General features: G+C 38.8%; 1 long non-coding RNA gene across 4 annotated transcripts; it reads right to left on the reverse strand.

Annotated features, from left to right (window-relative positions):
- Window positions 1-4,421: 4,421 nt before the first annotated feature.
- LOC107760818 (uncharacterized) lies at window positions 4,422-10,045 on the reverse strand. 4 transcript variants are annotated; one of them, XR_012707106.1, is made up of 5 exons: window positions 9,804-10,045; window positions 9,197-9,249; window positions 8,444-8,624; window positions 4,593-4,637; window positions 4,436-4,469 (listed from the first exon to the last, which is right to left on the reverse strand). It is a non-coding gene; the product is annotated as an uncharacterized LOC107760818 (long non-coding RNA). The 4 variants fall into 4 exon arrangements; XR_012707105.1 differs by lacking the exon at window positions 4,593-4,637 and having other exon boundaries at window positions 4,422-4,469; XR_012707104.1 differs by lacking the exon at window positions 4,436-4,469 and having other exon boundaries at window positions 4,476-4,637.
- Between the last annotated feature and the right edge of the window lie 5,431 nt (window positions 10,046-15,476).

Here is a 15,476-nt window from a genome sequence, read left to right on the forward strand (position 1 = left end):
CAACTTAAAGCTTCCTAGTTGAGAATCATTCTTCCAAATTAATCCTAAACCACTCGAAAATCAAAACCCACGATACATACAAGTCATAGAAAACCATATGAAGCTACTCATGACGTCAAACCACTGAACTGAATGCAAAATATATGACCGGTCAGGTCGTTACATTCTTTTCCACTTAAACATACGCTCGTCCTCAAGCGTGCAAAGAGTCGTAACACAGTCATCAAATCACTGCATAACCTGCCATACATATACCCCTGGGTGATCCCACGTCACCCTCAATCCATATAAGCCCGACAATGCAATCTAACTGAAGATCCTTTGTTCAACCTTAGTCCATAAACCTTAGAACCCAATCCCAACACCCGGAATTCATTATAAGACCCGATTCTTGCATCCATAGATTGTATAAGTCTGAACAAGCTGTATCAATTCATAACCATATTCCAAGATATAATCACATGATATACCACATAACTCAAATACTCATAGCAATAACTTCCGACCATAATAGTTGCTCAATAACAAACCTGGTACGGGTAACAAATCCCATATCAACTAAAACCTTCTTCTGAACTTTCGTATACTACCAATGATGAAATAAACATGCAGATACTCATAACACCTCATCAGATCAACAAGTCGTGAAACTCTCTTGCCCGATAAGAACCATAGCCAAATTCTAAGCTGACTTCTGACATTATTCTTCCAAGCATACCTTAACCAAATTCGATAGTACTAATTCCAGGTCCAAAATCTCATCTCATCTAATACAAGATGCTCAACCAACATGACACACCAATACTACCTAAAGCCACATACCATGCAATACGTGCACGAAACAGGCAACAAATCAAATGCACCCAATGATGTAAAGAGAACCAAATAAGAGGACCATCTAGCAAGCTCTACAGATATCACCACAAAGCGCAATGCTATGAACCTATCACACAAAGAAGAAACGAAACACACGAAATAAGCACAAATGATCATATCCCCACATAACTCCGCTGCGATGCATGACCCAATCCGGACACCGGTCCACATAGAATACCTCAAGCCATGATGCTCAAAATTAACAACCATATGAATATCAATAAAAAATACGCGAAGTGCATGACCATAACCATGGAGAAACATATAGCACAATATACCACAAACAGGAAGAATATAACCAAGACACAATCAACCATTAAAGAAACCAAGAACCACCTCGCTAGAATTGCACCACAAAGTCCAAACAAAATTGCATCATGCGCGAATAGTCAACAATCTTGCAACCCATCGTAGCATAGAAGAGTAACACATGAAGCATAACTGACACGAGTAAGATCAACCCTAACCGAATGACACACCCCTCAACAATAGCCATGCTGAGTCAACAAATCCGATCCGGTGTAGAATAAACATCCTCATTAGGCCTACTAGTGGCTTCCAAATAAATTCTGATCCACTTGAGATAGGTAAGTAACCTTCCAAGAATCTATAGTAACCTAACCATAACATATAAAATCAGCCATCAAACTTTTAACATACCTTAATTGTCTGCAACCAAGGAACAATCTGCCTCCGAGAACCCTCATAGTCTTCAAATCCCTAGAATACCAGAATTTTCCATGTCCAATTCCACTCCACCATTCAAATGACTGATACATCCCTACACACAATCATCTGAAAAGAAATACTTCCATAATCCTTTTATGCCACATAGAAAAATCTGAACATCGACAGTCGATCAACTATGCGATTACCGTAATTCCAGTCAAGAATCCGCAAGTCAAAACACAATGCGCCTCTTTGAAGTAGATGCTCTTCTCAGGTGATATCAAATAGTTCCAACATTCGTCTAAACATCTGAAACCGCCCATGACCTTTCTTTTAAACGGAACCATAACTGTGTATAAGTAAACCTCAACCCCATATGTTGCACCGCATCTGTCATGCCATCATATGAAAACACGAGAACCCCTTTATCAACCCTGAACACAAGTAAGATGTACATTCTATCAACCAGAAACCTTCCAATTGACCCCCATCCGAGAGAAAATCACCACACGCAACATACTCCTCCTACCTGTAGAAGACATCCATCCCAAGCCGTAGTCGACACCATCGAGAACTCTTCAAAACCCATTTGCACATAATCAAGCCATCAAAACTGAATCCCAGTAACTCAACCAAGTTACGCAGATCGCCAAGCCTAAGAGCATTGCGACAACACACCTATAAAGCCTCGCCACACCCAAAGAACCAAAAAGAACCGATCACTACTATCACTATGCTGATCCAAACTACTACCAAGCTAACCCATTTCTTCGAGTCCCTCTCGACTTGACTTCAAGATAACGTTCCTCCCTACCATTACACTATGATCATTAACCCAAAGCTCACCACGAGAGATCCTATCATGAAACCACGTCTCCCTAAAACCCATAAGCCATTGTATTCCCTCTTAAGCACCCAAAAGTATTGCAACCGAGATACCCACTATGAAGAGACCTTCTGTGAATATGAAGCTGTTTCCTTAACCTCTCTGATACTGAAATGTAAAACCACTAATGATATAGATATACCGCAAATCTCGACATTTTCCTATGCAAATCTTAGATCTTAGCCACCTACAATTTCGGAAAATCTTCAAATACCACATATGAAGCTTGAATGCATTAGAATCTTCTCGAGAGTCATCCACTCTGCTCAAATCCCCAAAGCACCGTCGATACGAGTCGAACGACTTGTACTTCATTAACACACAAACACCTCAAGAAGTAGCCCACATCTCTAAGCAATCGAGTGAATCATTACTCCTTGCACACTACCTCCGCCACGAATAACAAAGCCGAATCACCCCAAGATTTCTATATATCCATAAAGTGTAATATATCATGCATCCAAAAATTTCCTTACTCGAGTCATCCTCGAAATCGACCTCTTCAAGTTATAACAAATCCACAAGTATACCTTAGACCAAAACTATCATAGCACATGGCCATTTTATCTGATCATCGATACCAAGCTCCTCCGCTTAGCTCAAAGCCATAGAATATAACATTCGATAACCCACAATACCCTTACTCCATAACTGCCATAATCCCGCACTGTAAGTCAACTAATTCCATCATAAACTCATGTAACCCTAATCATAAGATACCTCAAATAACCCGCCAACCCGCCAAGCGCATATTCACCAAAGTGACAGTCGTGCAAACTCCTTCAAGCAATCCAAACAAATTGCAATGTATGTAACCCACTAGAAAGAAACTCTCCGCATAAACATCATAAGAATCACACATCCATAGACTACCCCGCAGGTGACAACCCACCCACTCAGCCTCAAACTGGCATCTCTATGACCTCATCCTGGTCGCAACCACTATGTAATCACTAAATCCTTCCGAGTCTAAACTCATCATCAAGACATAAGAATCTACTTCATTCCACAAATGAACTATGTGAGAGATCCCTAACACACTTATAACTCGAGATTGTACCACACATCAAGATAGAAATCAAGCATCCATAGTGCTTTATGCCCCAAGCAAACCCTTCTCGTCGCATTTAAATCATCTAAGCATATTCCCCAGTCATATAATATACATCATATAACTATCCAACCACTCAATAAGTCATCAATCCTACTCATAGGGACACTACTAGACATATAAGTCTAAAACCACATACTCACACAACCGAAACCACCGAGCCTAGCTACGGTCAGAACCAGACCTCAAGTCCTCCAGACTGGCCTATCTCTACAACACCAAAAATGCATCTCGCACCTCATCCATGACATCACAAGTCGTTGATGCACAAATGATACCAAGTGCTCCACATAACCTACGAGTTGATGGAAGGAATTTAAAGAGACACACTTCAAGCGGAATCGATGCCGCACGATAAGGAAAGAAGGATGGAAAAGTTTTCCTACATGCCTTGTAGCCTCCCAAATATAGGTATGGACGTCATCATACCGATCCGCAAGAATCTACTAGACACTTGTTCATGAATCGTAGAACCTATAAACATAGAGCTCTTATACCAACTTGTCACGATCCAAAATCTAACTAGTCATGATGGCACCTAACCCAACCCGCTAGGTAAGCCAAATAACCGTCAATACAACTCTAATGAAATAATATGAATTCAATAAATAAAATAACTGAAATTCTCATACAATATCCCAAAGACTGGTAGTACAAGTCATGAGCCACTAAGACTTAGATTTACAAGCTGGTATGAAAATAAATGTATAAAAATAAATACAACATTTATTTGGGATATATATAAACAGATTACAAATCTAAAACTACCAAGGACAAGTGGTAGCTATATCCGAAAAGAAAGTACATCTTCAATGCCAGCTCCCGCCATCCACAGCAGCATCAGCTCCAAAATCTGCACACAAGGTGTAGAAGCGTGGTATGAGTACAATCGATCCCATGTGCTCAGTAAGTATCATAACTAATCACCTGTACCAGTTCATAGAAGCAAGAATTATAAATGATACTCGCCAATCACCTGTACCAGTTCATAAATTCCAACAAGTACAAGACAGAAATATGATCATATCATGAAAACACAGATAACAATACCTTGGTGCTCACAATCTTCATAACATATTCTACTCAGTCAACAATCTATCAAATAAATCAGGTAAACAATAAGAAAATTGTAAGTAAAGATGAAATGCAATAACCAGATATCAATCTGTTGTAGTGCGTAACCCGATTCAAATAGAAATCACATTACGACTCTAAGACCCACATCAGAATCTCAGTAACCGAACCAAACCAATAATCATCTCTCCCAGAGCTCACATCAACGAGAAACCCATCGGTTTCTCATAATCCGTGCGTACACCATCAAAGAAGGCACATGAGAGGGTGACCCTAGGGGAATTAATACATATCCAAATGCTACACAGATAACTCACGTGCTGCACGGACAACTCACGTGCTAATAATATCAATCGCACGGACAACTCACGTGCTGCACGGATAACTCACGTGTTAATAATAATATCTCAGATCCGCACGGACAACTTATATTGCTAATAATATATCAACCGCACGGATAACTCACGTGTTGCACGGACCACTCACGTGCCAATAATATCAATCCATCCGGCGTGATCACATTCTTAATATCACAAACGTCCTGGCATGATAAATTTCACAATCTGCCCGGCGTGGTCACATGTTACCAGTCCAATCCATATCACATAGAAAGCAGATATATAAGAATACATGTGCATGATCAATGAATATCAAATTTCATACTTCTGGACTGGTGTAAGTGACATGCTAAGGTGTATGCATGTGCAAAGTATGCTATCACAGCTTAATCAGGCAAATACATTACGAAAGTATCAATTTATCAGGTTCAATCAGGAGAAAACCACAAACATAGCTCAAATAGCTCACAACAGGGGTAAAAATATAAGAAACATCGCAACATTAAGCTTAACAGTCAGTCCAAGTCATATCATAGCCTAAACTTTACCTCGAGCATGAAAAATACCACGGTGCATGCACATGGGCTCAACCCCACACATGTGCGCCACCCATAACACGTAGCTATCACAAAAAACTCAGGAAACTAGTGCCTCCATAAAGTTTAGATAATATACTTATCTCAAGCAAGCTAAAATAATACTCTAGAAATGCCATCACGCGCGAATCAACCTCCGAACGGCTCGAAACTAGCCAAAAGCAACTTAAAACATCATATAACGCCTTAGGAATCAAACCCAAATGATAAAGGTCAAATATTTAATCAAATACTTAAAGTCAACCTAGGGCTATACCTAGGAACCCAACAAAACTTACAAATTCTAACAACCCATTCGAATACGAGTCCAACTATACTAATTTCATCCAATTCCAACTCCGAATCGATGTTCAAAACTCAATTATTTACTTTAGAATTATTTTGACAACTACCCCCAATTTCTCTTTTAGAATCATCACTTGAATGACAAAATAAAAAATGAAATCATGTAAAATAATCAAATCCAAGTCGAAAATACTTACCCCAATTCGTATAATAAAATTCCTCTCCAAAATCGCTCAAATCTGAGCTCCCCAACTCAAAATGTGATAAAATAACTCAAAGTTCGAAAATAGAATACTTTATAACGCTGTCCAGGTAAACCCTTCGCGATCCTGGGACTAGCTTCGCGATCGTGAAGCACAAAACTGATCTGCCTCGAAGAAACCTTACGCGACCACGGCCCCAGGCTCGCGATCGTGATTCATATTTGAACAGACCCTCGCGAACGCGGACACTCCAGCGCGAACGCGAAGAAGAACCCATCATGACATGCCCAACCTAGCTCAATACTATGCGAATGCGTAGTCCCATACGCGAACACGAAGGCTTAAAGCCTCAACCATCGCGAACGTGATCCCTCTATCGCCCAAAGAAGACCAGCTCCCAGAACACTATGCGATCACGGCTTCATCTTTGCGATTGCGGAGAACAACTGAAACATCAAAAATCAACAGAAACCAGCAATATCCAACATGGCCCAAAATAGTCCGAACCCCGTGTGAAACTCACACGAGCCCCTCGGGACCCCGTCTGTACATGCCAACAAGTATCAAAACATAACACGGACCTACTCGAGGTCTCAAATCACATATAATAATATCAAAATAATGAATCACACCTTAATTCAAGCTTAATGAACTATTTCAAAATTTCAAATTCCAAACTTACACCGAACACGTCTAAACAACTCGGATTCACCTCAAATTTTATACACAAATTGCCAACTTTTGCCAAATAAAGTCAAAACCTTTTAGGAATATCCGAATGCAAATCTGGGCATATGCCCAAGCCAAAATTACCATCCGGAGCCATTAAAATATCGATCCAAGATCAAATACACAAAAGTCAAACTTGGTCAACTCTGCCAAGTTAATACTTCCTAGTTGAGAATCATTCTTCCAATTCAATCCCGAACCACTCGAAAACCAAAACGGACGATACACACAAGTCATAATACACCATATGAAGCTACTCCTGACCTCAAACCACCGAACTGAATGCAAATTCTTAAAAATAACCGGTTGGGTCGTTACAGATATACGTAATTAAAAATAACTAATTAGATTTACGACGAATCCTAGAAATCGATCACTGATCCAATTTAAGTACCTTTGCAGTATATACCTCAACAGAAAACTTAAAAGTAATGGTAGTGTATCGCTCATGATATATCAACGGTTGGATATCCACTGCTAGTGCATTTCCCACTTGTGCACAACCGGGTCAAGTTTTTGTGATGGAATGCTATAATTTGACTTTGGACATATACATTGACTATATATCAAGATCGTGATCAATGACTTTAGTTAGTAATCTAGTTAATATCATCTCGATATCTCATGGTGAAATATCTGGCGACTCTATTTCTGGTACTTATTGATCAAATCATAATTGGAATAAGTCGTCACATGTCAAATAATTCAATATTTATTGGATCATTTGACGATCTTATCGTCTTGTTTTACCTATTTATTCTTTCGGACTATTATTTGAGTCATACATGATTAGTTGCTTGCTCCTACCAATAACATATGATGTTATATCTTTAATAAATTTATAGATGTATAGTCCTTTACCAGCATAATAAAATCCCAAATTTAGGTGAGAATCAATCAGACAATACGAGTCAGTCATCAATTCAAATGATGGTCAATCAAGGAAAAAATATTGTGAGCAGTCGGACGTGAATTTAGTTTGTGAATAGAACAAATTTGGCCCAAGGCCACATTAATCAGACAACACCTAAAACTTTAAAAGCTTTGCCAAAGGAATTTGTATTTACGTTTTTAAGGCGTGGCTTTTGTCACGCCTCAAACCCCGTAAGGACGGACATGCACTCGAAACCTCTATAGTCCTGAGAGGACCAGTCCTTGACCGATGCTTAGCATGTGCATACCATGAGTTGAACATATAAATACCAAGTAAGAGCAGAAATACTTTATTCTAATGACCCATAAGATAAGCCCAAAACGTGTACATATAATACTAACCGTCGAGGCTATGCCTATTAAGGGTCAAGTTGTAACTGTGCCATACCTTAACGTAGGTCTACAAAGACTCTACTATATATATATGAAAAATACTTAGGTCAGGACAGGGTCCCGCCTTACCCTTAATCCTTATACAATACCAAAACATATATACATGACTCGGTAAGGCCCCAAACATTATGGAGCTTATCCAAGATAGCCAAGTACGCCATGTACTCTATTCTAGTGGAGGTCTACTAACTGGAGTACCTCTGCCTGCAGCATGAAATGCAGCGTCCCCAATGGGGAAGTCAGTACAGAAGAATGTACTGAGTAGGTAAGGCACAAAGTAACATATAGGAGATGAAAGAATTCATAAAAGCACTAATGTACATATAAAAAGATACCACCTTTAACTGTACCTTAGTCAATCTATACCATATCTGTAAGCATGTACAATGTCTCATGAACGGTATAGAATTAGCCTCGATAGAATCCAAAGTAAACGGCCAACTAAATGTGGCATGAATATGACCCGAGCTAGACTCATTTCCCCAGGGATGGTGTATCAATAATCATGACCCCAGCTATGATCTTTGGCCCCTGCGAGGGTGCAATTATATTAACACGAGTTCGGAAACAATGGCCCCTGGCATAATGTCACCATCCATGACCCAAGCTAGGCTAGTAGCCCCTGGGATGATGTCACTATGATCATGTACACATAGCTTCTTCTAATGATACATTTGACTTTTATTACCTTTACTAAGTGATCACGTAATCTTTGTACTTTAAAATCTTATGCGCACAAGAGATATCAATGACATTTACGATTGTGATCACATATTATATAGCATAGAAAAAAAGATCAAAACTCCTATGTGGAACAATAAAACTCACTATAGCTCTACAAGTGATCCTTACATCAAGAATGCTTATGTGACTATACTTTGAAGAATTAGCCTTTTATCTTGTGGCTCGATTATCATAAAAATAGATTTCAAACATAAAACTGGGAGTGTCAACTACAGGATCAAGTACACTACTCATGAACCATTTACTTGCCCATGTCCCCTCTTTCATTGAGAGGAAAATTAATAGAGCTGATTTTGTCGATAGGAGTATCTTACGCGTGACTTCATGCCAAAGAATACGGAATCGAATGACCTACATACCTTTGTTGTCTACTTAATCACACGGTGCCGGTTCAACCCGTTAGTACTTCAATCTATAAAAAATGACAAGGGATCATTTTTAAGCTAGAATTCAAAACAAATGAATGACTAACTTGTCTACGAAAATTTGGACAACACGTTCCCCTTATTCTTTTTATTTTTCTCAAATCAAACAACAAGACCAATATGTCCAGCATACCAACGATTATATATGCATCAATATCCAATCTTATATCCATCACAATACATCACAAAAAATTCCACAAAGCATTCCACAAAAGAGTCCCAAAACAATCCGTCATAAGTTACACAATTTGAACTCACGACTTCCAATCACCGTCCCTTCCAATCACCGTCCCGTAATTTTCAGCCAATATTATATTTACAATGTTAAAACTAGCTCTTAATTAGGGTGAAAATAAAATACCATACCTAGGCTGTTACATGACCAAATTATACCCAAAACAGACCCTAAATTAAGCCACAAAATGGGCACAACATCAAACTTACCATCCTCAACACGTTAGCCTGCGAATTCTTAACTAAAACAAGTATGGTTGCCCCTAGTTAAATATAATTAAAAGGGGTTGGAATTACAGCAACATACCTTGAAGATAACACTTATATCTTGTGGATTCTTTAGGGCTAAGAGTGTTCCTCCAACTTGAATTTGAAAGGAGAAGAAGATTCAACTTGGGGGTGCCTTAGGAGTGAAGAACGGACAGCTTGGGGGGAGGGCTGCTATGGTTTCTTTTGTAGAGAGGGTATGCTGGAGATTAAGTTTGTAAAATGGATGAGTTTCAGCCCCATTAAGGGGCCCTCTCTTGTAAGACTTTGGGTATTAAAAGGTGGCTAAATTGCTGCCATGTATTTAAGTAGGTGAATCACCTGCTTGTCACCTACTTGCTTAGTAGAATGACAAGTAGGCCCTCGTACTTGCTTTAATTTCCAATTCTGTTTCAGTCCTTATGCATACTTGGTTATCTAGACTTTAGGCTCAATTATAACATTATTTTCCCAAGTTCAAGTAGGTTCCTCAACGTCGACTTAATAATACACGTATTGGAAAATACGGGGTATTACACTTATTTACCATAACAAATATAGTGGGATTTTATCCTTTCCGTGCTTACGGTAGGTAACTTATGATAATAATTAGGTATGAAGTACGGGATATTACATTCTCTCCCCATCCCCTAAGAACATTCGTCCTCAAATGTTGGCATAATTAACCAACCCAACAAGTTCAAGCTTAAGTTAATATAAGCTGTTAGCATCACAATAATATGGTAGCTTATACCTACTTGTCATTGTCTCCCTTATTCCATTTGCTCTTGTTATTGGGGTTGAAACAAATGGGGATACTTTGAATTCATTGCGTCCTCTGCTTCCCATGTAATCTCCTACACTTTAGGATTTCCCCACAATACTTTCACGGTAGCCACTTCTTTGTTCCTTAACTTCTTCACTTATCGATCTAAGATAGCAATTGGCTCTTCTTCATCTGTAAGATCTTCCGTGACTTGTATATCTTCTATAGGAGCTATGTTAGAGGGATCACCTATGCACTTATGAAGAATTGATACATGAAACACTGGATGGACTGTTGATAACTCTGGAGGCAATTCCAACTCATAAGAAACTTGGCCAACTCTACGGATTGTTTTATATGGCCCTATATATTTTGGACTAAGTATCTCTTTCTTACCAAATCTCATAACTCCATTCATTGGCGACACTTTTAAGAACACCCAATCTCCGATAGCAAATTCAAGCCCTCTCTTTCTAATATGCACATAAGACTTGTGTTGACTTTGAGCAGTAGCTAATCTTTCTTGTATCAATTTCACCTTCGCTATGGCTTGGTACACAAGGTCGGGCCCAAACAAGGCAGTCTCTCACGCTTCAAACCATCTAATTGGTGATCTACACTTCCTTCCATATAAGGCTTCATAACCATTTTAATACTCGAATGCTAGCTATTATTGTAAGCAAACTCTATAAGTAATAAATGCTCATCCCAACTGTCTTTGAAGTCTAATACACATGCTCGTAGCATATCTTCAAGTGTTTGTATAGTACGCTCCGTTTGACCATCTGTTTGAGGGTAAAATGTTGTTCTCAAACTTACTTGTATCCCTAAACTTACTTTGAAATGTTTTCCAAAAATGAGCGGTAAACTGGGCTCCTTGATCAATTATGATGGATATAGAGACTCCATGCAATCATACTATCTCCTTGATATATAATTTTGCGTAATCCTCCATCGTGTAAGTACTCTTAACCGACAAGAAGTGTGCCACTTTGGTCAATCTATTCATAATAACACAAATGGAGTCAAACTTCGAGAGTGAACGAGGCTTATCTATTAGCCTTGACTGCCGACATTGTTTATGAAGAAGGTGATTAGTTAGATAACCGAAACGTACTCATTCAGACTCATGATATCATTTTGTCATCCTTTCCCAGCATATCTGCAATCTCTCGTCTATAACTCGGCCCTTCTTATCTTGTTACTAACTTCCGAATCCATTTACCTTCCTCCAGAGTCATAGTAGATTCGTTTAAGTCAATATCCTTTTGGCTACTTTTACTTTCACCGCCTTAACCTTCTGAGTATTTTGATGTTCCCTTATATTTCCCCTTATGTTTCTCCTTTCTTAGTAAGCTTATCATTCATATTTATGCACCCTCCTTGATTATTCCGCATCATAGTTCCCCTTGCCCCTTAACCTTGCTATAATCCTCTTGTTGATTGATTGCTGGAAGATCCATTTTGCTAGATATTATTGAGTCATCCTCCCCCTTTTAGTGGGTGTAACCACCATCTTAGCTCCTTAGATTACTGCCTCCAACGTGTCGGTTTGTTATATTCAATTTCCTCTTTCTCTGTGACTTAATTTCCATCAGGATATGCATCTCGTACTACAGCGGCTTTGGCGTCATTTGGGTACCCATAAGGGGCATGCACATATATACATACTATATCTGATCGCGACATATATTTCTTGCCCTACGAAGCTTACTAGTAATGTTTCCCACTGTGGTTGACTTACAATAGTTATTCCTTCATTACCTTTCGGTAGCCTCCCAATGTTCAGTCCTTTATCTTTTTAGTATCATGATGTCACCTAGTCCTGTTGAACTTTTTTAATCCCTAATTCGGCTTTAGCTTGCCTTAAGTTGCTTGCTAGCACTACCATCCTTCTCTTCCTCCGAAAATGACCACTCTCTAGCGAGCGCTTATTAGATTGTCAACTCACTTCCTTTTCCATAAATACCCCAATCTGTTGTCAAGTTTGGCTTGCACAACTGTTCTCAAATAATCATTAGATGATGCAGTTGGTGTTCGTGAAAGGGACTCCCATGCTTGCATAGTCTACCATCACCCTAGACCCTTGTCATTATCATGCCATAACTCTTCTTTTCGTGAGTTTCTTACTCCACTTATAATGCTTGGTTTGATGGCTATACAATTCCTCCATCACCATTATACCTCTTATCTACTCCCGAAGTTTCCACAAGATGTTCTTTTATTGCCGATTCTTCTTGTTTTTATCGTACTTACTTGTTAGTGGTGTCATACCTCTACATTTGGTTTGTACCCCTGTCTAACACTATCTCCAATATGCTTTCCGTACTCCGCCTTTGTCTTTGCTTCAATGTTACCTATTATGATTATTCTCTATCAACACATGCTTATTATAGTTTCTCCCATAAAGAGTTAACAACACGTCTAACTTACTCCCAACTGGATAACTCAATATAATGTAAGTTCGGGGTTCTTTAAATACAACGTCACAAAGGGAGATTCGAACTGCACATTAATCATCCATCGGTAAAATCCCATATCTTATTAGCCTACTAGAGCAGTATTGTGGTCCAGTTACTTCTACTTTGGTCTCTCCTTTACAATCATAGTCTATTGCTACTAGAATAGCATTTGTTCCCGTATAACAAGTAATAAGTTGCTTCCTGGGTTCATAAGTATACACAGATATAAACAATTTCAATGGAGGAATTAATGTACCTGTAACCGTCCTGCCTCGGCCCAATATGAGAGTCTCGATCACACACACTTCAAAGCGAAATCCTCCTATCCTTATCACCTACCCTCATCCTCTTGGCTAAACTACTCTTCTCTTCCTCTACATATCTCATGGCATGCACAGGCGAACCCTGATGATGGACTCCTAAGACTGTGGACTATCCGGCACCTCAGAAGAACTGGTGTCCATAAATACCCTAACATAGTGTTGACCCTGAGGGAAACACGTCTCACGACTTCAAATTCCTACCTTAGAATGTCGTGATGGCACCTAGTCTCTAAGACTAGGTAAGCCTAACATAAATCAAGATTTAGCAAAAATAACGATTTAAATAGTAACTTAAACTGGTAATCTATCATAGTGAAACCAAATAGATACACCTATCAATAATCTCCCAAAACCTAGTGGAACCGAGTCATAAGCTTTATAGAGAGTGCACTAGTAACCTCGAAATATAATACTGTCTTGAACCGAAAATAAACACTAATACAACTAAAAGCAAAAGGTGACTTCGAGGCCTGAGAACATCGGGAAGGTGTACCTTGAAGTCTCTTAAAATAGTTGATCAATCACGGGCGTCCGGCACGAGCGGATGTACCTAGATCTGCACAAGAATGTGCAAAAGCGTAGCATGAGTACACCATAATAGTACCTAGTAAGTATCAAGTATAACCTCGGTAGAGTAGTGACGAGGCCAGGTCAAGACACCCATTAGGACAAGAAAATTGAACATAGTATAATATAGTCTAGTGATGGAAAGCGAGGAAATGAATGACAACAAAGCAGTACAATAGTGTAGCCTAACAGCGGAATTTAAGGTAATAAAGGCAACAAAGAGTGAACACGTGATAGAAACAACAGATGATCAAACAATAGGGACAACAAGTGATCTAGTACCGTAAAAATACAAGTAAAAATAATGAAGAAAAGATAACGACTATTCCAAATCAAGAAGCCTTTTTAACATGGAATGCACAACAAGAATCACAACTGAGGGACCACACCTCACAATCTCATTTCACAAGTCACAATCACAATCTTCCTTATATCACCGCGCGAGCCTTGCATTTATTTTGAAAATATTTTCCCAAAATAGCTACATGCGTTTTAGTCCCATTATCTCACCGTGTGGCTTCAAGTAATTCCCTTACTAGCAACATGCATATAAATTTCACCTTATCTCACCGCATGCGTATCAACCCCTAATTTCATACCACTGCATGCGTCTCAATAACACAACACAATAATCAAATGAGTTGACCACACGTGCCCATATGCCATAACACTTGCCAAAAATCAACAATACCAATGTTACCACAACATATAGCCCACTGCTCAACCAACAATGTGAACAAGAATCTCAATAATAACAAATCGAATGAGGAATACTTAATGAGGAAAGATATCTTAATAGTCAACAACTTAAAATAAGAATAATTCAACAATAAAAGAGATAACAAGACAATAAGAAAGGTAACAACTTCAACTAAAGCATATAAGAGCAAACTTGACAATAAAAGAGAGAACATATGCTAACAACGTCAAATAGAGAATGTGAGAGCAAATTCAACAATGGAAGATATAACATGTTATGAAAATTTTAATTAAATGCAAGGAAAAAATTTAAGAGTCTAAACCCGTCAAAATACCACATATAAGCCCGTATACCCATTTGTCACCTTGTGTACACGTCTTCCACGTAATTCAAATAATACAATCAACACAAATCCTAAGGGGCAGTTTCCCCCACACAAAGGTAGACAAGATACTTACCTCAACTAGGCCAAATCAACACTCAAAAATAACCTTTCCCTTAAAATCTGTCTCCGCACGGCCCAAATCTAATAAAAAATGACTTAATAACATCAACCAATGTAAGAGAAACCAATTTCAATTAATAAAGCTATGGCATTTACACAATTTCCCAAAACTTAGCAAAAGTCAACCCCAGGCCCGCCCGGTCAAAACTTGAGTCCAAGGGTAGATCTTGACTACCCATAACTCCACGAGTATATGTGTTTTGTTTTCAAATCCGAGTTCAATTCAACTCTCAACACCCAAATTATTATTTTTCAAAACATAGACAAAAATCCCCAAAATTTCTCTTTGATTCTCATAAATTTGATGTTAAATCTCATATATAATCATGAAATATAGTTGGAAAACGATTAGAGTCACTTACCCAATGATTGTAGCTGAACATTCCCTCTCCAAATCGCCTCCTACCGAGC

The sequence above is a fragment of the Nicotiana tabacum genome, unplaced genomic scaffold, assembly GCF_000715075.1.
Source record: "Nicotiana tabacum cultivar K326 unplaced genomic scaffold, ASM71507v2 Un00082, whole genome shotgun sequence".
In the NCBI taxonomy this organism is placed as follows: Eukaryota; Viridiplantae; Streptophyta; class Magnoliopsida; order Solanales; family Solanaceae; genus Nicotiana; species Nicotiana tabacum.